Source organism: Akebia trifoliata, chromosome 7 (genome assembly GCF_017979445.1).
Source record: "Akebia trifoliata isolate Shusen 1 chromosome 7, ASM1797944v1, whole genome shotgun sequence".
Lineage (NCBI taxonomy): Eukaryota > Viridiplantae > Streptophyta > Magnoliopsida > Ranunculales > Lardizabalaceae > Akebia > Akebia trifoliata.
In genome coordinates, this window is record NC_141381.1 from 2,246,634 (window position 1) to 2,271,226 (window position 24,593).

The following is a 24,593-nucleotide window of genomic DNA, read 5'->3' on the forward strand; positions in this document are numbered from 1 at the left end:
TTTTAAAAGATAAAAAGACGTACCTCATTCACAATTGGTAATTAGGATTCACTTGTTTTGTAGATAAAACATAAAAAGGATAATTATAATGTCCAATTTGAGACAATAATTGTCAAACAAAATTAATATTTCTATATACGTATCGAAAACATGAAAAATCAAGGAAATCTATTTTGAAATTTTTTTTCTTAATAATATCACATTTTAAAACTACACAAAAGGGAACAAGTTATGTCTTACTCGATTTTACTTTTCTATATTATTGTAGCATTATTTTATTTTTTTAGATGGTTATTGTAAAAAATGTTATTTTTTATTTGTATTACTTTAGGAATCCTGATAATCTGATGCTCTTTTTTTGTATGCTTCCTTCACAGAAACGTACAAAATCATAAATATTTGTCCTTGTGTATCCCGAAGCAATAGATCTACGATTTTGTGAAGGAGCATACAAAAAAGAGCGTCAGATTATCATGATTCTAACTTTAGAATCTGATTCTGACAGAAAAGAGTAAGAAACCTACCATGATTTTAGGTGTTTAAAATAAAAAATGGGTATTTTTGTTTTATCATTATTTAGTATTGAGCTTTTTGAGTCCAATACCACTTGGTGCTATTATTGTTCTGTTTTTATTACCTAGTTAACAATTTCACTAAAAATAGGCTTTCAAGAGGAGAAAAAATAACAAAGATTGCAAATAAAGGAAGCCTTATAATTTAAAAATAAAAAAAAAAATTGTGAAGGGAAAGTAACAATTAATATTGAAAAAAATAAGGTTTAGAGGAAGTTGCTTCATCTTTTAGAGGATAGTGCTTGCTAGTCCCCAATGGGCTATCAGTCAAGGGTGGAGGTTCTGTCTTCTCTTAAAATCTTTATGGTATTTTAGAAACACCCTCCTATTAAATTAGTGATATTAGGTTTACCCCCTTGCAAAATGCAAGATTAGGTTTACCTCCCTTGACCATAAGTCAACATTGCTTTTACTTGATGATTTAATAGTGAAATTTGATTTAGTAATTTAAGTATTTTAAGAGTATTTTTAAATAAAATAATTCAAAATTTCACTGTTAAATCATCAAGAAAACACAACCATGACTAATGGTCAATGGGGGGGGGGGGACTTCTACTAGTTACATGGATTAAAATTTTGTGTTTCAAATAAATACAGAACTTATGTCTATTTACTGCATACATTAATTACCCACTTAGTTGGCATCATAATCATCATATGTATCCAAGAAACGGACTCATAAAATGTTTTCACCTCTTTTCTTATTTATATAGAGCCTTTGAGTTGCACCAAAGCACTCCTCATTATATTAAATGATAAGAAAACTATGTTTAGAAACTTGAATTAGACATATATGAAAAATATATAATTTTAATGGTAATACAGTTATTGCTGAGAATTTATTAATAGATATTTAAATATAATAAAATTACTTCTACGCCTTATCCCAAATGTTAGGTGAGCAACATGAACCCTTCTGACTTTTGATTATTCTTCTAGTCTATCCAGAGCTTTGAACCTGCATCGAAGAAATCATGTCTAAAATATTTTAATAAATAAAGATGTTATCTCTTAAAAATATTGTACACAATATAACTGGTACGGTGCTCAATAGGGCTGTCAATGGATCGGATCAAACCTGAAATCCAGTAACTGCGAGCTAGGATCGATGATTTAGATTGCGATAGTGATCCAACTTGATAAGGTTATGATTTGATATCTTATAGGATCAGATTTGGATTGACCTTGTCCCGATTTGATAAGGATTCGATCCGATTATATGTAAGAAATCATATAAATATATGACGTTTATTTAGATTTTGGACATCAAATCGGGTTTGATCCAATTCAGACCCGATCCTATTGTTATGGTATCAAGTTTGGATATTATTATTGAGATCTGATCTGATACTTATTGGATAAGTTCCAGATCCAATATTTATTGGATTGGTAGCAAATCGACTCCGATCCTTTGACAACCATAGTTCTAAGTCACTTATGTTGAAGTATGGTTCAAAATCAATTAGGCCCAATCCAAATATATGTATTTTTGGGTTGATCTAAGGTAATTTGAATTGGGTTTGTAACTTATGTAATTGGCCCACTTATGAAAATCATTACATGCGAGTGCACCTTAGCAAAAAACCATGCATTATTAAACCATGTTATGAGTAAACAAGCTTCCCAATGTGTCATGCTTAGTATCAAGTTTTCTATCACACAAATTAGTAATACTCATTGCTCAATTTTTCTGGTTATTATTGAATTGGATTGATAGGTATTTGTGGTTTGTCTAAAATGATCTCTGCATTACGACGATAATTGCGTAGTGTGCTCATAGTCTGTGTTTATCATATAAAATAGTTTTAGTTTCTAATTTTTATGAAAAATTAATTAATTAAAAATATGTGACAAATTAGTCACAGATCACATAATATCAATTGGACGATGCCAAAACCAGTTTAATTAATACCTCTATTTTCTTACTATGGAATATGAAGCAACAAATTGTATGGGGGAATTAGCTTGATTTACAATAAGATTAATTTGGTTGGTACTTATAAAAAAAAGAAGATCAATTTGGTCAAAATCGGGAATGCTAAAACAACCCAAACTATCTAAAACTAGCAAGAAACAACTTATTTTCGACCAATCTCTAAAAATAAAAAAAATTGAATGGTAACCTTAGTATTATTATTTTTGGTTTAAAAACTAAAATTGCCTAAAGAATTAAAATAATGTATAATTAAATTTACTTAATAATCTGTGACAGACTTATTATAATAGCTCGTAAGAAGAGCCCCACCCATCTCTCTGGGTCTCCCAATCCATCATTCAAAATTTCAAATGATGAAGAGGGATATTTTTTATCAAATCGTTTTTTCAAAGACTGAGAATCAGTTAAGTATTTCTTATTAGAGTGAATTTTCTTTATCTCATCTTTTCTTAAGAGAGCTGCTATTGGCACCTCAACTTTTACTTATTACAGGCCAATTAGAAAAATAGAAATAAGTGAAAGGTTTGTCACAAATCTCTCCTTCCACCTTTCTCATTGTCATCTCTGCCACCAAAAATTAAATAAATTAACAAGCATTCATATATACGTGATAAATGTTTGAAATAATTAATTCAAATTTTTTTTATTTTTTAGGTAATAAATGGAATACTTTTGCATGCGAAACTTCATAATGTTATTGAAAGATGCGTAAGTCTATCAATCATTGAAATTAATAAAACGCTTATAAAAAAATCAATGTATTCTAGCCATAATTGGGATCAATAACCCAAAAAAATCCATGATTTATATCACCAACTCCAAGTCTCAAAAGAAAAAAAATAATTATTGAAATAGAAAGCTTTAATGGTGATTTCTAGCCATAATTGGGATCAATAACCCCAAAAAATTAAGGATGGCTATGAATGTACTCTATGGGTTGGTGGGACTGTTAGATTGTTCTCTCTAATTAACACATACTAGATTTACTCCCTTATTGAGAGATTTAGAGCACTATGTAGTAACCAAACACATCCTTAAAAGAAATGTTTATGACTATTATACAACAAGGATGGACAGAAGCACCAGAAGCAACAAGGAGGAAGCATATCAAAAGAACAGCAAAGATAGGACTTCTCTTCATGGCTGCCATCTCCAATCCCTATTCTTCTTTCTTTTCTTATTTTTGGCTTTCTTTAGATCCAAGTGCAAGCTCTATTTATAGAGTGGAAATGAGTTGAAGTTAGTAGATCTGTACTCCTCGGGATACTCAAGAGCACATCTTCATAATCTGACTTAAGCACGTGTCAATTCTGAGAGATATTTACTGATATTTCTAATATTTGTGAATTTGTAGTTATGCGATGATAGATACAGATGGCTTTGAAGTTGGGAGAAACATTAGGGAGAATTAACAAAAGAACCTTAATTTAGAATCTTAATTAAAAAAAAAAAAAATTATGATAATTTGACGTCACGTGGGATACTCAATCGAATGACAACCCTCTCCCTTACCTCTAATTTACTTACTTAAGTCACCACGTGTCAATTATGAGAGAAAATTACTTACTTAAATCACCACGTGTCAATTATGAGAGAGATTTCAAATCTTGTGAATTTGTAGTTATGCGATGTTTGATATGGATGGCTGCATCTCTTTATCTAAAATTTAGAATTTTTATTAAGAGTCGTGAAAAATTTACTCATTTTTTGCACACGTCACAACAGTGTGTCCTACCTAACAAAGGTCAGGTGGTACTTCCCTGTTCTGGATTCCTACCCTTTGTATACCACGTCGCATGAAATGGGGTGCCACCTGACCTTTGTTAGATACGACATACTGTTCTGGATTCCTACCCTTTGTATCCACACCAAATTGCATCAAGTTCGTGGGCAAAAAATGAGTTAATTTATCACGACTCTTTTATTAATTAGTTTCTTTACAATTAATTTAAAGTGCATGTGCGTGGATCCAGGTAGATATATGACTGTTTTACATAAAATTGTAATTCATTATTTTAAAAAATAAAATGGTGAACAACTACAATATTTTATATATTTTTGCCCTCTTACTTACAATCACATGAATATCTCTTTCACATACAATTATAATTTGTTATTTTTATAAATCTAATGGTGTAGAACCGCAAGTTTCATGTATTATTTTTTTCCTTTACTTACGAGCAAGATATTAATTTTGAGAATGTAATAAGGTTTCTTAGAGAAAAATTCCTAAAAGAATTTATAACGAAGATAATTCATTTAGCAGGGTACCATAAACTATGCAAGGTGATATCCCTTGTGGTCACAACTATCTTCAAATCGTGAGTCATTGAAGTAAACCTTGGTCTTTCCTCTGTTTTGGGCAAACGGGAACCTGACCCTACATACCCGAGTTAAGGCCACACAACAATAAAGAAGCATTAAGGCTAGAGGTTTTCGTACAAAAGAATAGGTTGAAAAGTCATTGCACAATATACATTATACGTAGACTCAAATCTTGATGCATTCCTTTCATGAGATAAATCCTACACGTGTTCCTTCTTACTCACAAAAATATATGTAGACTCAAATCTTGACCCCTCCAACTTTTAATAACTCTTCTTGAACGGGTTTGGTACCGGTTTCAGTGTTCTAGTATTTTACAGCTGTTTTTGACAATAACTTCTTACAACAGAATCTAACAACAAATTTTAACAGCTGTATCAAACGGGACTAGGTTTTTTTTGTTTTTAATTGTCATTAGGATTGGTGGTGGTGGTGGTGGTGGGTAGGCAATGAGATTTGGATATTGGAGTTGGGCCTAAAAAGATTTTGGATTAGAAAATAGTTTGTGGCCCATAACGGAGTTGAGCTCCTAGAAATCATAAGCCAAGAAATAGCTTAAACTCAATATTTTTGGTGTAACTGCGATGCATGGAATCAAATTCATTTGATTGCTTTACAACACAACTTACAACTTAGACTCTACTTCATTCAGAACTCTTTTTACGGCTTTAAGGAGTCTGTGGGAAATGAAATGTGTACCTAATGGAGGATTCCAAAAATTCCAGCACCCAAAAATTTAAAGTGACATTTTAAAAAGAGCATGAGTTAAAATTACGTCACCTAAAAAAAAAAAAAAAAAAAAAAAACAGCAACATAAATATAGAAAATAAAGTTCTGAACGAGGTCAGAATGTGATTTAAAACGATGGAAAACTTGCTGGACTTTGTTCAAAATAGATGAAAAATCTTGTTCTACTCAAAATGCATATATTATAATAATTAATCCGATAAAAGTTATGACTGTTTTAAGTTTCACATTCAAAACCGTAAAATATTTTATTTTTTAAATTCTTTTCACAATCTACAAAATTAGTTCATATGGTCGAATTCATACTGATTACTCATTCGGTTGTCCTGTTGATATGGGAGCATCGTGGTAAGTTCATAGTCTTTTGTTCTAGACTCTCTTTATACGTTACTAGTAGGTAACATGTGCAAATGCACATGTATCAAAAGAGCTTATTTGTAGTTTAAAATATTGATTAAAGGCTTTTCGAAGATTATATAGGAAGGATAATTTTTTTGTAATTTTGAAAACTGCTTAACGTGATTAGGGATGTGGGATTGCAATTTTCACTGTTTTTTACCAGAATGACCCCGAAAATATTAGGTTTAAATGTGAAAGAGGTGACATTTTTGGTCATTCATATGGTGGTGTCGAACCACTTCTACTCCACCTTCTCTCCTTATAATAGTAAAGATTTGTATGTATTCTACTCATACTATATATGTATGTATGTATTATATCTATTTGTTTATGCCTGTCAAACCTGGATAGGAACATAGATTGATCCTATGGTGATTGATTTTCTCTGGTATTTTGTTGTTTCCGGCTATATGGTGTGTGCGATGAGAATTCCATGGCTCCACTTATTCGTTGTCTTGGACTTACATTATACCGTACTAGCGGCGACAACTCTGTGTTATATGACCATGATTTAGAAAGGTAATTTATTGTTATACTGAACTTTTGTGTTCTTGACTCCTAACAATGATTTTGGTAGAATAATGTTAGTTGAACAGCTTAAAGGGAAAAAAAAAAAATCCAAGCATTAGCTTGTTAATGGTAGGAGTTGTTGGCTAGCCTAGGATAAGCACCAATCACAGTGGTATACAACATGGAGGACTCAAACCTGTTATGTCCATGAGAGTAGGGCTTATAATGGGTTCGAATTGGGATGGATATGAGTATATACATATTCAGATCTGAATTTATTTATCTGGACCTGAATCTGTAATCGACTCGGATCCTACTAGATAAACCATTTCCAAATCATTTTGATTTCACTTAATCAGACCGAATTACTTGATTTGGGTCGGATAATTCCGAATTGGTCAACATTTTTTCTTCTATACTTGTTTGTTAATTGCTATACTATTCTATTTTACCGTTATAATCGTTTTATTTTGTAAGAATTTATGTTATAGTTAAGTAGTAGAAAATGATATTTTGAAAAATCTAAAAATATAATTTTGAATAGCAATATATAATTCGGATCTAGGTGGATATGTGGATGGATTTGTATCAAACCTGGATTCAATTCGGATTACATGACATCAAACTGTATTTGACCCAATTTTTTTTTTGGAACTACTCTAAGGACCTAAACCTGTTAAATCAAGATTTCGGACTAAAATTCTTCCAATTTTATGCCCCACATGAGAATAAGGGTTTGTTTTTTATAGAAGCCAGTTCCAGTTCCAAATGCCGACTTTTGGAAGAAGTTGAAGTCCAGAATCTGAAAAGCCACATCCAGTAGAAATTTATTCGTTACAAAGGCACATAAGTCAGAAATTGATGTTCGTTTGATAGCTTTTTATTGCTGAATTCTGATAAAATGATTAGAATACCCTTAATGTTGATAATGTACCTAAAATGCACCAAAAATTAACATAATACCTTAATAATATATAATTACACTAAATATATATAAATATAACAAATTTATATTAAAAATTATAAAATATAATTATTTCCAATTTATATAAATTTATACATTTTATAATTCTATCGAAATTTCGATAGCATCTCCTCTTAAAAGTGAACATATGATAAAGAAAATACTTGCATAATACACAATCCAACATTCACATACAGATGGAGGGTGTTTTGGTAATAAAGTAGTGATGATGAATTACTTTTGATCTTGGTAGTAAAGATGAAGGGTATTTTGGTATTTTTATTTTTATTTTTTAAGGTTAAGTTTGGTTGAAAATTTGATTAAAGATTAAGGGTATTTTAGTAATTCACTTTTGTTTTTAAGGTTAAGTTTGGTTGGAAATTTGATTAAAGATGAAGGATATTTTGATACTTGGTAAAGATAAAGGGTATTTTGGCAAAAATGAAAGGTATTTTGGTAATTCTATTTTTTTAAAAAGTTAATTTGATTAAAGATGAAGGGTATTTTGATAATTCTTTTTTGTTTTTATGGTTAAGTTTAGTTGAAAATTTGATTAAAAATGAAGGTATTTTAGTAATCTCATTTCATTTTTTAAGGTTATATTTAGTTAAAAATTTGATTAAAGATGAAGGATATTTTGATAATTACAGTTGAGTCATTTTACGTTTTTGATTTCCTGCAGAAGCCATTTGAAGAAATCCCTCTTAAACGACTTCTTTTAGGACCTACTTTTGGGCTTCAATTGAAATCCACAGGAGTCAAAAAAAATCCAAACGAACATTATTTATCTGACTTTTTTGACTTAAAAACAGAAAAAAAAAAAAAAAAAGAACAATCTCCTGAAGCCCAAAAGAACAAGGCCTAAGATACTCCCAATATTTTATTAAATAGTTTCTTGTGTATTTCTCCTGATCTTTCTAATGTTGTGTATTGGTACCTGCAATTATGCACTGCTTGATATAGATGGCTATCAACAGTTATTCATTGAAGTTGGAGAAACATTTGGGAGAATTCTCAAAGAGTATTAAATTATAAGTCAATTATGTTAGTGGGATGTACAAATCTGTTAGTCAGTTATGTTAGTTAGTTGTAAAAATCAGTCTGTTAGTCAGTTGGTTGTACAAATCTGTTAGTCAGTTATGGTAGTTAGCTGTGCAAATCAGTCTGTTAATCAGTTATGTTAGTTAGCTAGTTTGTTAGTTTGTTATGATAATTAGTTATCAATGTATGTGTATAAATAGAGCTATGATTCATGTAAAAACAAACAATAAGGAATATAATGCAAGTTCTTCTTTTTCTCTCCAATATCTCTCTACTTTCTTGCAACTCTTTCCTTCTTATTCTGATAAAGAGGTGCATTTTCACCTAAAATTTAGATTTATTAGTTTCTTCATGTAGACACCCCAATTTGAACGGGCCACTACTCGAAAAGGCCCAAAAATACAGATTTTCCAAATAAATGGACCAACGGGCCTTAAGGGCCCAAGTCATTGAAAAGTAACATTTTGACCAAACCGAGGCCCCTAAGACCTCTCAATGGTTTAGGAGGCCACCAAAAGGACTCAGCCTACCTTACGCTTTCCCAATATTCACCGCTCCGCTTTCAAAATAAAAAACGTTAAATTTTCGATAAAGTTCACCAACGGACCTAAAAAGGCCCGATTTTCCAACACGTGGCATCTCGATCAATCCAATGATTTCAAAAATCTCAAAAAAATAAATAAAATTAAAAAAAACGAGACTTGGGATGCCTACCACCTCCTATACCTTCCACCGCTCCATCTCCGAATAAAAAAAAAATCTAAACCCACCTATGGCTCATAAACCCTCAATTCTTCAAAATCCACTTTTCTCACCTCCCCCTAACCTAAACTCAATCTCACATCACTTAAAAATCTAATACCAACCTACACGCTCAAAATCCATTCCAAAATAACCCCCAACCAATTCTTAAAATCAAAAACCATTTCATAACCCAAGCCCAAAACACTCCAAAGTCCCTAAGCCCAAATCCATATCCAACCCACAACCCTAACCCATCAACCACTACCCCCATCAACCAATCACCATCTTGATAATCAAAGATGACAAATGTCATCACCCCATCTCACCTCCTTCACCCAACTACCTACCCCATTAATTTGCTTTAAATCCCATCTACCCACACATCAACCCATCACCTTTTCTCTCAAATCAAACACATCTACCCACACCCCTAACCTATACCTCCCCTAATCTACCATCATCATTCCCTACAAAACCCACATCTACAACCTAAACCTACACCATCCTCTCAAGTCAAATACTCAATCTCTCCCATCAACTTATCTCAACCTTTCATTTTCACCAACTTTGACACATGGCATCATCTCCCTCACCCTTCCAAAATATCATCAGTCACCTCTTTAAATCCTCCATTCTCTTAAATCAAATACTATTTAATCACAACCACCATCTTAAACTCACCTCACCAAACACTCCACCCAAATGGGTTGGGTAGGATCCAAACCATTTGGGTCAAAACTCACCCATTTAACCCCCCTTCCCTAAATACCCTCCAATCTCCTCTAAATTACACCCACTTCTCTCACAAACTCATAACCATTCTATCCTTTTTCTTCACTTTACCCCATTATATCCCTAAAATAACTCCTCAACATCTATAAATACCCTCCTCCTCTTCCCAAAAATGGCCCCCAACTTTCACTACAAAATTTCTCCTAAACTCTCTCTCTACTAACAACTATCACCCTTCTCACTAAAAAAAAAAATCTTATCAATTCCCTCACACTAATCCTCTCCAAGTCTCACAAAAAAAAATCACATACTACACTCATCTCTCTCATCATCTCTTCTCTACTCCTTCAACCAAAAAAAGAGTTGTATTTTCTTAAAATACTAAGGACTAAGAAGAAGAAGAAAAGAAGAAAGAAGACACAAGATGAGTGCAACAAAAATAATCCCCATCTCTTCTACACCCTCTCCCCCTCCCTCTTCTACCATCCCCCTTCTCTCTTCTCAAGGCAAAGGTTTATAAGGATCATCCCCTTCAATGGGATGATCCTATAATCAAGCCAAAAATAAATCCCTATTTAGGGTACAAATGCACAACACGTGGCACTTTATTTTTCATATTTTTTAAATCAAAATGACCGAGTTGAGTTGAGGTTACCACTATTTAGTGGGGAGAAAAGGGTGCCTAACACCTTCCCTTTTCTCCAACCGAGCCGTTTACCCCGAATCTCAAGGTTCGATTAGTTCCTATCCATCGAGAGTCACTAAATGCCAAAAATGTCACATTTTCTAAAAAATGCACATCGGGTGACCATTCACACCCACTTACAAAAATGAATGGTGGCGACTCCAAACCATTGTAGATGTGGTCATCGTAATGACGAAATCACGTGTCTACACTTCATAATGCTGATATTTATTTATATAAATATAGATATTAATAAATTAAATGGTTACTTTCTAATTTTCTGCAGACCGAAAAAATAAGAGATGAACATATTGACGACATGTCTGTTCTCCAAGCCATTTCAATAGTATTGGAACGAAATCGAGATTTGAGGTCTGGAAAAAAAAAGTTGGAATATTTTCAATCTATTTAATTTTTTATTCCTGGCTTTTCAAGTTGGATGTATTAGTTTGGCCAATCTAGTTTTCTTGCCTTTTGTAGACAAGAAGGGCTTGCCGGTGAAGTGTTGCAATGGTACATATGCAGAATGGAAGCATGGTTTGCTGCTGATGCGGACATGATATCATTGAAAAGCTAGGGCCAGGCAAGTTACATGTTCAAGCTTTCATTACCCTAACTGGGTTGCTTTCTTGGTGTTCTACAGTGGTACATTGTTGGATGAATCAGTGTTTTTAGAGGCATATGAGGCTTATGTTCAGAATGAGGTTCATTAAAAATGCCCCAAGACATAATGTTGAAACATAAAAGCAATGAAAGCTTACACCTCAAACCATGAGGCACATAAATGGCATATATCTCAACGCGAGATATACATATGCATTTTGGCCGAGGCATACGCCTCACATTAAGTTTTCTTTTCTAAATGAATGCATTTCTTCATCTCTTCTTCTTATTCTTTTATTTCTCCTTTCTTTTTTTTGCTATAAAAGCAAGATTATACAATTTTATTTTCTTTTATTTCTTTGTTATTGCTAGTGTGCAATATAATTGGAATTATTATAAATGAATTTGAATTCGAAATAGTAATATATACAAAGAGAATTATAGAGCTGAGTTGGTTTATAAATATTTTTTTTTAGAGTATTTAGTATACACAGATAAAGTTAAAATTATTGAAAAATAATATTTAATTGTATTTTTGTAATAAACATTAAATATTTATTTGTTGCAGAGACTTTCAACTGTTCCAATACAAAATATTTCTATGTTACTAAAATATAAGATAATAATATTTTGTTTTCTCTCTCTCTGTCTCCCAATCTATCATTCAAAATTTCAAATGATGAAAGGAGGATTTTTTTTTTATCAAAACATTTTTCAAAGAAAGAGAAGACATCAATTAAGTATTTTTTACTAGAGAGAATTTTCTTTATAAAGAATTTTCTTTATAAAGGACGAGGCTTTTCCTTACAGAGCTGCTATTGGCACCTCAACTTTTGCTTATTACACATCAATTAGAAAATAAAGAACATAAGTGAATGGTTGGGGTGCCAATAGAAGGAAGCTTTCTCGTTTTTCTTATATGAGCCTAATCATAATTGTAAACAACTATGAAACTGTTTGCACGAGTTTTATAATGTTGAGATCTTTGAGCCAAACCTTTGTAATGTTTGAAGAGTCACTACTAGAAAAGAGACTTATACTGACGGTTAGATCCGTCGCTAAATCCCCATAAGTCCGTCGCAGAATACTATACTGACGGATCGATTTTTCGTCGGCACTCGTCGGAGTTGGTTGCGTCGGTAATTGTTTTAATTACGGCACAATAAAAGTACCGTCGCAATATCCTTATTTTCTGGAATAAATATTGATGCGGAAATTTTTTTTTCACTACTTGTTTACATATTTACCGACAGTATTATTTGCTGTCGCTATATGTAATACCGACAAACTTTGTAAGGCGGTGTTTGTTTGCGCTATTTTTCAGTGCTTATTGCTGAAAAAAATTAAATTTAGCACTTTTGTCAAAATAGCGCGTTTGTTTACTCGTGCTTATTGCTAAAAATAAGTGAAAAAAATTCAGCACTATTTTGATGCTGAAAAAAAGTGCTGAAGCGGTAAGCACTTCACTTTTTTCAACACAGACAAGTATGCCCTTATTCTTAAAAGGATATTACCTCTTATATCCCATGGATAAGTATATAAACACCCCACAAATTAATAAACCCACACCATAGCTAAATTATTTTATCTTATATGGGTTAAAAGTTTTGGAATGAGTTGATTTTTGGTGAGGATGATCTCTACAATGAGGAGATCATCCTCACAAAAAATCAGCACATCTTGAAACTTCTAACCCTATCAAAACAAGTTCAAGAACCGTAAATTGTCCATTTTTTTTTTTGAAAACTATTTTTAATGAGTTAGAAGTTTCAAAATAGACTGATTTTTGGTGAGGATGATCTCTAGACCATATAGATTATCCTCACTAAAAATTTGCTCATTCCAAAAACTTTAACCCATATAAAACAAAATAAAAAATGGCTATAGTGTGGGTTGCCCTTATTAATTCATAGGGTGCTTTTATAATTACATATCCTTCATTTCCATTGAAAATTATTCATCCAAAATTAAGTTCTTTTAAAGTTGATTTCCAAATTTTGGTGACTTGTATGACATTATTATTTTTAATTTGAAATTTGTGGGTTTTTATAAATAGAAATTATTATTTATAAATTGAAGATTTGAGTATTATTTATTATTTAAAAATAAATTGTATTTTAATTTTATAAGAAATAATATATTTTATTGTGTTTGATAATAAATAAGCATTTGAAACATGTAAACAATGTATAATATGATTGTAAGGGTAACAAAGACAATTTATCAATTTCAGTAATGTGTAACAAATATGATTCAGCATCTAAACAAACAACTTTTTCAGCACTTAAATTCAGCGCTTATAAGTTTCAGCGCTTAATGCTATTCAGCACTTCTTTTTTTCAGTTTAACAAACAGCACCTAAGTCTGTCGGTATATGCTATTTTGTTAAAAAAAAATTTTCGAAATACCAACCCAGCCCAATACAAAAGCCAGCCCAGCCCAGCCCACTGTAAATTCTCTCCTCAAATTCCTATTCAGATCGAAGAGCTTTCAAGTTAAAATCGGTGCACACCTCCACTTCCACCTCCAAGTCCAACCCATCAATTGAACTACAAGATCTGAAATGAAAAACCCAACTAAAATTCAAACGCATTCAAGAAATTCAAAACAAAAGAAGAGATTACAAGCAACCGCCATGAATGATGAAGGGCTATCTAGATTCAGGAACAAATAGTTTGTCCCTCAGTGCTCACCTACTACCACTAATGATGAAATTCTTCCGTTTCTTTGAAAAGGCAACAGCTCCAACTGTTCCCATAATCTCACCTGTAATCCATAGAAGATAATAAACATGAGAAATCAATTAAAAAAAGGAACAAGTTTCACCTATATGGTCACCACTCAAATTCTTATCTCTTATTCTTCTCGAAAATAAGTTGTTGTTGTTTTTTTTTTTTTTTTCTGATTTTTGAAACCATAGCCTTGATCTTCTGCCCAATCTAGCAAATAAATAAATACAAAGTCTTCTAATTCCTAACCTTAGGTTTTAGATGCTTGAACTGAATGTAAGCAATTAGTCTAGAACCTTTATCCTATAACTTTCCTTTTGTCTCTCAATGATGAGTCGAAGCTCTTTGTAACGCCAATTTTGTTATAAAAAAAAAAAAATCGAGTTTGCATCATCAGCAACCAAACATTGAAGTTAAAATCAACATTCAGGTCAACTATGAGTGTTGAACTTTTGAGACTTAAACAGCTGAAAGTTCAACTCTCACACTCAACTAGATGTTTGAAGACACACATTTAGTCAGCTTTGAGGCTCTCTATCAAATGAATGGAGATGGAGTGACACTTTAGGGGATTTAAATGTAGCGAATCGCTATGAAACATATACAATTGCTAAGAATCCTTCATTTTAAGGATTTAAAAATGAAGTGAATCCCTATGAAAATTTTAAAATATCTTGGAATCCTGTATTTTTTACACTCATTTGAATGTTTGATGTCCAATATAGAGAGAACTATGCTTGGTAAAGAGGAGGAAAAAAAAAACAGTACGCTATGAGACAAGACACACCCAACTAAAGATGAAAACACACTCTTCTAAGGTTGGCCCTATTTTTAGCGGATCTAAGCACACACTCTAGCTATTGGATTCGAGCATTTCTTCATTATTGACAGGTCACTCCTCGCCCTTAGAGTTCAATAGCTGAAGGCAGATGGGCTCCAAGCCTAATAATGGACCCTAGACTTCTATCTTACAGCCAGGAAGAAAAAAAGACACAAAACAGAATTGGAAGGTGTCTATCCTCTACTAACAGAAGAAAGTCAAACACTTACTATATTTCAATGAAATGGTAGATAAAATCCGTGAGCACTTATTTCCATCAAAGAGACACATAACCCACCCATCTCACGAGTCTCTATCGTCTCTTCTCCCATCTCTACTCAAAGAGATGAAGAGCTCATCAGCCAAATCAATTGAGCATTTTATATGAATGCAGAATTCTGAAAAATCGAAGGACACTGAAAGGAATCAACAAGATCTTAGAAGCCGTGGGTTATGTTTGGTGCCGATATCAAGCACCTTCCCCATTACTAATGAGATATCTTCAGATTTTTGGACATCTACTTTTGGGAGAACTTACCAATAAAGAAGAACAAGATAGATTGATTCCAAGGAGGAATGGTTCTCGGAAACCTGAAATTTGGAAAGTAAGCTTTCTATTGATGCCGATGTACTAACGAAATTAAGGGGAGTTTCGACCATTTTCTGTTTAGGGGGAATCTTATTCCTCTTTTTCTTATATTGGTTGAGTTCATCTTGACTTTTGTAGCTCTATCTTTCTTGTTTTATTTCAATACAAATATTTCCTTTTGCCTAAAAATAAAAACATTGACCTCCCAACCACCTATATATTCATTATTAATGGACATATCCCAACCTAATCCAAGCATGGATACACTAACAAAAATTCAGAAAACAACATTAAAATAAATGATGAAAAACAAAAAAAAAATCTTCACAAACTCTCATCATCTTGGTTTGTTTTAAATTCTAAGTGGAATGAAGCAGAGAGGTATATTTGCAATCCACTTTCAGCAGAAGTTCTAATAAAGTGTTTATCTTCAAAAACACTAAGTGGAAGGTCTTCTATCCATTCTTTAACAAGTAGAATTACAATGTCAAGACCTCTTGGTCATCCTCCCATTCAAGACTCATTCAAATAAAGACTACAATAACACAAGAGGAAGAAACTGATCATCCTCCCATTCAAGGTCGAAAAACATGCATTTTTTTTTTCTTATTCATCTAACTATTTTTTATTTTTTTGCTTGAATCACTTTGTTATATGGGTTTTGATGAAATTGGAGAAGAAAGTGGGGACTCAAAGTACTGATATTTGTTCAAGCAGTCCAAGCCCTACTTCAATACCATGGATCGTGTTAGAGATAATTTCTAATCGGACGAAGTCGATGGCTAACATCATCATAGATCTAAGCATGTTGTGCAATTTGAAACGTCATAAACAAATAATCTAGCAATTGTAGAAGCCATATAATAATGCTCAAATATGAAAAAGGTAGAAAATTAATTGATATATACTTGATGATCGAAATAGAAAACTCTTGCAGCAACAACACCTGTTGAAGAAGCAAATTTCTATTAGGTTTTGTGGAATCAACTAGGAAAATAAAATAAAACACAAAGATAAATTTACCTTGATTTGATCGATGAGAAACCCTAGACCTCTAGTCGAAAATTTGAAATTGTTGAACGAATCGATCTCTTTGTCCCTAATCAGCTCGATCTCTTCGGATCAAATCTTCATCCTTAATCAGCTCTCTCTTCGGATCAAATCTTCGTCCCTAATCAGCTCTCTTCGGATCAAATCTTTGTCCCTAATCAGTTCCTTCTTCGGATCAGCTCGATCTCTTCGGATAAAAAATGGAGATCGAGAGTACACATCGATGTCGAAATCGAGAGTTTGTTTGGTTGGAGGGAAATATGCTTTTTTCTCTCAAATTCAATAGAGAGCTCGTTTGGTTGGAGGGAAAAACAAACTAAGGAAAACGAAAGGAGAGGGAAAAAAAATGAGAAAATAAACTCTATACCGACGAAATGTTTTTCGATCCGTCGCTATAGTCCTCTACACCGACGGATGAAATTTGGCGTCGGTATAAATCAATTTTCCTGTCGTGTGTTTTAATCATTAATTGGACTGTGACAAATAATTTAAGGAGTTGGATTGTAATAAATAGAAATTGAGTTGCCGATAGTAGCTCTCTTTCTTCATTGAAGTGAGTGTAAGTGTTTTACTCTTTTACTGGCTAACCCCAAACCCAAATACCATTTACATATTCTCATTTATAGTTGAGACAATTCTCTCCAAAACTTATTTTTCGATTTTGTTGCAAATACTTCCTGCTCAAATTATTTACGTTTAAATCACCAGATTACCCCTCATTTCATAGTTAAGTACAAAAATATAATTATAGTGTCCAATGGTGTTGGACACAAAACGTTCAACGCCATTAAAATATATAAATTTTTTAAAGATAAAAAGACGTACCTCATTCACAATTGGTACTTAAGATTCACTTGTTTTGTAGATAAAACATAAAAGGGATAATTATAATGTCCAATTTGTGACAATAGTTGTCAAACAAAATCAATATTTCTATATATGTATTGAAAACAAGAAAAATCAAGGGAATCTATTTTGAACTTTTTTTTCTTAATAATGTCACATTTTAAAACAACACAAAAGGGAACAAGTTATGTCTTACTTGATTTTACTTTTCTATATAATTGTAGCATTATTATTATTCTTATTGAGATGGTTATTGTAAAAAATGATACTCATTTTTATGGTATTTTTTATTTGTATTACTTTAAGAGTCATGATAATATGATGCTCTTTTTTTGTATGCTATCTTCACAGAAACATAGAAAAACATAAATATTTGTCCTTGCATATCCTGAAGCAATGGATCTACGGTTTTGTGAAGGGAGCATACAAAAAAGAGCGTCAGATTATCATGATTTTAACTTTAGAATCTGATTTTAATAGAAAAGAGTAAGTAACCTATCATCATTTTAGGTGATTAAAATAAAAATGGGTATTTTTTTTATCATTATTTAGTATTGAGCTTTTTGAGTCCAATACCACTTGGTGCTATTATTGTTTTTTTTTATTACCTAGTTAACAATTTCACTAAAAATAGGCTTTCAAGAGGAAAAAAGAAGAAGAAAAGATTGCAAATAAGGGAAGCCTTGTAATTTAAAAATAAAACAAAATTGTGAAGGAGAAGTAACAATTAATATTGAAAAAATAAGGTTTAGAGGAAATTGCTTCATCTTTTAGAGGATAATGCTTGCTAGTCCCCAATGGGCTATCAGTCAAGGGTGGAGGTTCTGTCTTCTGTTTAAATCTTTATGGTATTTTAGAAACTCCTTCTTGTTAAATTAGTGATATTAGGTTTACCCCCTTGCAAAATGCAAGATTAGGTTTACCTCCCTTGACTGTAAGTTAACATTGCTTTTACTTGATGATTTAATAGTGAAATTTGATTTAGTAATTTAAGAGCATTTTGAAAGAATATAATTCAAAATTTCATTGTTAAATCATCAAGAAAACACAACCATGACTAATGGTCAATGGGGGGTAAACCTAATATCACCAATTTAAAATGGGGTATTTCTATAATACCCTAATATTTATTGTGTCTTATTTTCTGCTAGTTACATGGATTAAAATTTTGTGTTTCAAATAAATACAGAACTTATGTCCATCTACTGCATACATTAATTACCCACTTAGTTGGCATCTAATCATCATATTTATCCAAAAAGTGGACTCGGAAAATGTTTTCATCTCTTTTCTTATTTATATAGAGCCTTTGAGTTGCAACAAAGCACTCTTCACTATATTAAATGATAAAGAAAACTATGTTTAGAAACTTGAATTAGACATATATGAAAAATATATAACTTTTATAGTAATACAGTTATTGCTGAGAATTTATTAATAGATATTTAAATATAATAAAATTACTTCTACGCCTTATCCCAAATGTTAGGTGAGCAACATGAATCCTTCTTACTTTTGATTCTTCTTCTAATCTATCCAGAGCCTTGAACTTGCATTGAAGAAATCATGCCTAAAATATTTTAATAGATAAAGATGTTATCTCTTAAAAATATTGTACACAATATAACTGGTATGGTGTTGAATAGGGATGTTAATGGATCGGATCTGACCTGAATTCCAATGACTCCAGGTTTGGATCGATGATTTAGATTTCGATAATGATCCCACTTGATAAAGTTCTGATTTGATATCTTATAGGATCAGATTTGGATTGACCTTGTCCCAGTTTGATAAGGACCCGATCCGATTATATGTAAGAAATTATATAAATATATAAAGATTATTTAGATTTTGGACATCAACTCGTCTTTGGTTCAATCTGGACCCGATCCTATTGTTATAGTATCAAGTTTGGATATTATTATTGAGATCTGATGTGATACTTATTGGATAAGTTCTAGATCCAATATTTATTGGATTGGTAGCAAATTGACCCCTATCCTTTGACAGCCATAGTTCTAAGTCACTTATGTTGAAGTATGGTTCAAAATCAATTTGGCCCAATCCAAAATGTGTGTATTTTTGGATTGATCCAAGGTAATTTGAGTTGGGTTTGTAACTTAAGTAATTTTCCACTTATGTGGTACTTCTAAAAGGGTTTTTGTTTTCTTTTGTTGTAAGTCTAACTTTAAGTCTAAGTCTTTTCTAAAGGAGATAGTAGAAAAAAAGAACACTAGATAAAAGAGATTGAGAGATTTTGTATCGATTTGCCCCATTTTCTTCATAGTAAAATTGAGCTCCAAGACTTATACCTTCGTGGACGTAACCTTCGGGTAAACCACGTAGGATATCGTGTTGTAGGTATTGTATTCTTACTTTTTTATTTGTGTGGTTGTTTATCTTATTTGTATTTACTACAATTAGTTGGGTTATCCTTCATTCCCATAATCAAACAAGGTTTTAAAAGGTGTGGCAGACAAAGTGTTTGATGAAATACTTAATAGGTGTTTGATCAAATTACTAAGTGAGTTTCACAAAGGTGTTCGCATACACAACAAGTGGTATCAAAGCTTAGGTTATTTGAGGGATTAGCTATGGTGGAGAATGGTAAAATGATCATTGAAAATTTCGATGGGGTGAAGCCATTTGATGGAAAATCAAATTTTACATTTTGACAAAGGAAGATAAGGAATATTCTTATTTAACAAGGGATTCATAATTACATTCGAGGTATTAAAGCGAAGCCTGAGAGCATGTCCAATGAGACATAGGAGGAGTTGGATTTGAAGGTTATTAAATCCATTGAGTTGCATGTTTCCGATTAAATCATGTACAACTTCATAGAAGAGAAAACCGCAAAATGGACATAGAATGAGCTTGAGAAGCTTTACATGGGAAATACTTAGTCCAAAAAATTATTATTTAAAGACCAACTCTATGGCCTGAGGATGGAGGAGGGGGAAAGATATCATGGAGCACTTGAACACATTCAATCGGAGTTTTAGTAATTTGTTGAAAGTAGAAGTAAAATTGTAAGAAGACAAAGTATTGCTTTTATTCAGATCACTTCCTAATTTCTTGAAACACTTTCAGATCATACTTATGTTTGGCAAGGAAACTCTCAAGTTTGAGGAGGAGGTTCAAGTTCTTATCACTCACATGACTATGAACAAGTTAAGTGATAAGGATGCTTAAGGGGAATGACTCATTGCAAAGGGTTCAAGTGAGCGAGGCCGAACAAACGAGAAAGGAAAATTCGAAGGAAAAAATTTTAGATACAAATATAAAAGTAAAAAGGAAGTGGAGTGCTACTATTGTGGGAAGAAATGACATTACAAAAGAGTTTGTAGAAAACACAAAGTAGAGGTAAAAGAAGGGAAGAAAGCTGAGTCAAGCTCCATGATAAGTATAGCATTGGAAAGTGATGGAGAGCTCTTAGTGACATCTTCAAGTAATCTCACCTCTAACTCTTGGATTTTACATCGGAAAGTGATGGAGAGCTCTTAGCAACATCTTCAGGTAATCTCACCTCCAACTCTTGGATTTTACATTCCGAGTGTACTTTTCATATGTGTTTCAAACGTGATGGTTTGACTCCTCTGAACCTCATAACGGTGGAGATGTTCTATTGGTTAACGATGCGACATGCAAAATCATTGGAATGAGTACTGTGAAGATACAAATATATGATGGAGTTGTTAAAACCTTGGGAATTGTGAGACATATGCCAATACTTAAGAGGAATTTGAAATACTTGGACACATTCTACTCAAATGGGCATTCATTATCTACAAAGGATGGAGCATTCAAGGTTGCTAAGGGAACCATGGTGATGATGAGAGGTGTGAAGTTTGCAAATAACTTCTACAACCTTTCAAGGAACATAATTCTAGGTAAAGTTACAATATCCGTGGAGGAAATTTTTTATAAATGATGAAACTCAACTTTGGCACTTAAGACTAAGTCATATAAGTGAAAGACCAATGCAAAAGTACACTGACGACAATTATTGATGGGTGTTGGGGCATGCAAGCTATAATTTTGCAAGTTTTGTATGATAGGAAAACAAAGTAAGGTGTCGTTCAAGGTTGCAAACAAATGGATCAAGCGTAAATGATTGCTAGACTACGTTCATTTCGATGTATGGGGTTTACACTTACAAAATCGAAAGGTGGGGCTTGCTACTTTGTTTCTTTCATGGACGATTTCAAAAAATGTTTGGCTATACTTTATGAATGATAAATCCAATGTTGTTGCCAAGTTTGAGGAATGGAGGACCGAGGTAGAAAATCAAATAAGGAGAAAAATGTAATACTTGAGAAATGATAATGGGAGTGAGTACAAAGATGGCAAGTTTTTGAAGTTTAATAAAGAAGAAGACATCACAAGATATTTCACTATGAAGAAAAATTCTCAATAAAATGACGTGGTTGAGAGGATGAGTAGAACTCTCATGAAAATGGAGATATGCATGAGGCTACATGCGGGGTTGCCCAAACCATTTTGGATGGAATAAGTTAACCATGTTTGCTATTTGGTTAATTGGTCACCATCTAAGCTACTTGAATTTAAGTGTGCCGAAGAAGTGTGGACAAGAAAAGAAGTGGACTACTCTACATTGAAGGCATTTGGATAAAATGCATATGTTCTCATTCTTATTGATGAGAGAAACAAATTACGATCAAAATCACCTGAGTGTATTTTCCTCGAATTCGAAATAGGAGTGAAGGGATTCAATTTTTGGGATTCGGTAAATAAGAAGAAAATCCTTAGTAAAGATGTGTTCTTTGATGAAGGTTCCATGGAAAAAAAAAAAAAGAATTCAAGCAAAATGATGGTGAGAAGTTGATTGTTGGTGACAACGTAGCTGTTACCAAAATTTCCATTAGCACGGAAAAGACTACAAGGGTAGAACCTGAAATTCAATTTGAGGAGGGTAGCACATTCGGGAGGGTTTATGATAAGTCTTCCAGAATAGCACAAGGAAGGAAAAAAAGAACCATCATACCACCTCAAAGGTATGGATGTTAAAATGAAGTACTTTGTACTAGTGGCAAGTGAGGGAGATCTCACTAAGTCTGTTATAAGAGACAAGTTCAAGCATTACTTGAATTTGCTTAATTTTATTGCTTTTTGAAATTTATGACACCTCCCTATTTGATGTGCATGGAGATGAAAGGTTTCTCATCAAGGTGGAGGTGTTATAAATACATCGAGTTTCCAAAGTTTACAAGGGTCGAAAAGTTTCTTCATTAAGGTGGAGATTGTTGAAGTGTGGCGGTAATCAATTAGGTCCGGTCCAAATGTGTGTAGTTTTGGGTATGTCTAAGGGAATTTGGGTCAGGTTTGTAACTTATATAAGTGGCCTATTTATGTGGTGCTTCTAAAAGGAATTTTGTTTTCTTTTGCTGTAAGTCTAACTTTAAGTCTAAGTCTTTTCCAGAGGAGAGAGTAAAGAAATAAAGAAATCCAAGAAAAGAGAGGTTGAAAGGTTTGGGAAAATTGAAATCTAGAAGAAGGTGAAGCTAAGTAATAGAGGTGACTCCTTGTATCGATTTGCCCCATGTTCTTCGTAGTAAAATTGAGCTTGAATGCTTATACCTCCTTGGACGTAACCTTCGGGTGAACCACGTAAGACCTCCTATTGTGGGTATTGCGTTCTTATCTTTTTCTTTGTGTAGTTGTTTATCTTCTTTGCATTTGCTACTGTTAGTTGGATTATCCTTAATTGCCATTATCAAACAAAGTTTTGGAATGTGTGGCGTACAAGGAGTTTGGTGAAATACCCAATAGGTATTTGATCAAATTAATTGCCTGTTGGGGGCTTATTACCCAATTGGTGAAATACCCAATGTTCGTTTGGGCTTTATAGGCTTATGGAGCTTCATATTAAAGTCCGAAGCGACTCTTCTTTGAAGTCAACTTTGAGGTGCTTCGCGAAGGATTTTTTGTGAAAGTTAAAAACGAAAACGGCCCTAACTAAAATTATTGAACCACCCTTCTATTTTAAATGGAATTCCACCGTGTTAAGGTGAATAAAGAAAAGAATAAAATACATAATAAATAATTATAATAATTATAAAACTAAAAATAATTAATAATAATAAAACCTATATTATTATAAAATAAATAATAATAATTTTAAAAATAAATAATAATAATAAAAAATAAATAAATAACTTATATTACTATTTTATTAGAGTAATGAGAAAAGAAAAGATAATAAATAATAAATACATAAATAAATAATTAGTTATAAAACTAAAAATAATTATTAATAATAGAACCTATATTATTACAAAATAAATTATAATAAATAAATAAATAAATAGTAATAATAAAACTTATATTACTATTTTAGTAAAGTAATGAGAAAATAAAAGATAATAAATAATTATAAAGCTAAAAATAATTAATAATAATAGAACCTATGTTTTTATAAAATAAATTAAAAACTAAATAATAATAATAATACAACTTATATTACTATTTTATTATAGTAATGAGAAAAGAAAAGAAAAAAAAATAAATACAAAATAATTATAAAACTAAAAATAATAAAAACCTATATTATTATAAAATAAATAATAAGAAAAAACTTATATTACTATTTCATTAGAGTGATGAAAAAAGAAAAGATAATAATAATTATAAAACTAAAAATAATTAATAATAATAATACCCTATAATTATAAAATAAATAATAATAATAAAGATAATAATTGTATTACTATTTTATTAGAGTAATGAAAAAAGAAAAGAAAATTAAAATTAAACAATTTAAAGCTTATTTTTCTAATTTAATAATTATAAAAAATAATTAATAATTAAATGAGTGCAAACTTTGTTTTCCCAAAATTAAAATATATATGTTCACTAAAATCAATCATTGAATTTGATTACTGATCCAATATCTTGTATAATGTTGGGGATCAGACTTGAATTCTCTAGGTTGTTACTCCTATTACTTGGTTGGCAAATCTGCTAATTTATATGAGAATCTTCGGGATTTTATGGGAAATCTCTTTTTTAGAGGTGAGGCTATGAGTGATTAGGGCTAGAAAGTCATTTCTAAGGCTCTATTTATAGAGACTTTAAGGCTTAATTATACACTAAATCCCTTAAATAGACATAATTTATTGATAGTCCCTTATTATTATTATTATTTTCTAATAAATTATGAATTTTTGGCCTAATTTCGATTATTTATTTGTATAAGTCAAAGTCACGAGATCTAAAAGGATAAATCAGAATGAATGAAGAAGAATATTGCAATCCAAGATCCAAGACAAGACTATGGA

General features: G+C 31.9%; 1 pseudogene; it reads left to right on the plus strand.

The window, feature by feature from the left end:
- Positions 1 to 3,169: 3,169 nt before the first annotated feature.
- The window catches only part of LOC147397950 (polyamine oxidase 5-like), a 48,908-nt pseudogene continuing 27,484 nt past the window's right edge, over positions 3,170 to 24,593 (plus strand).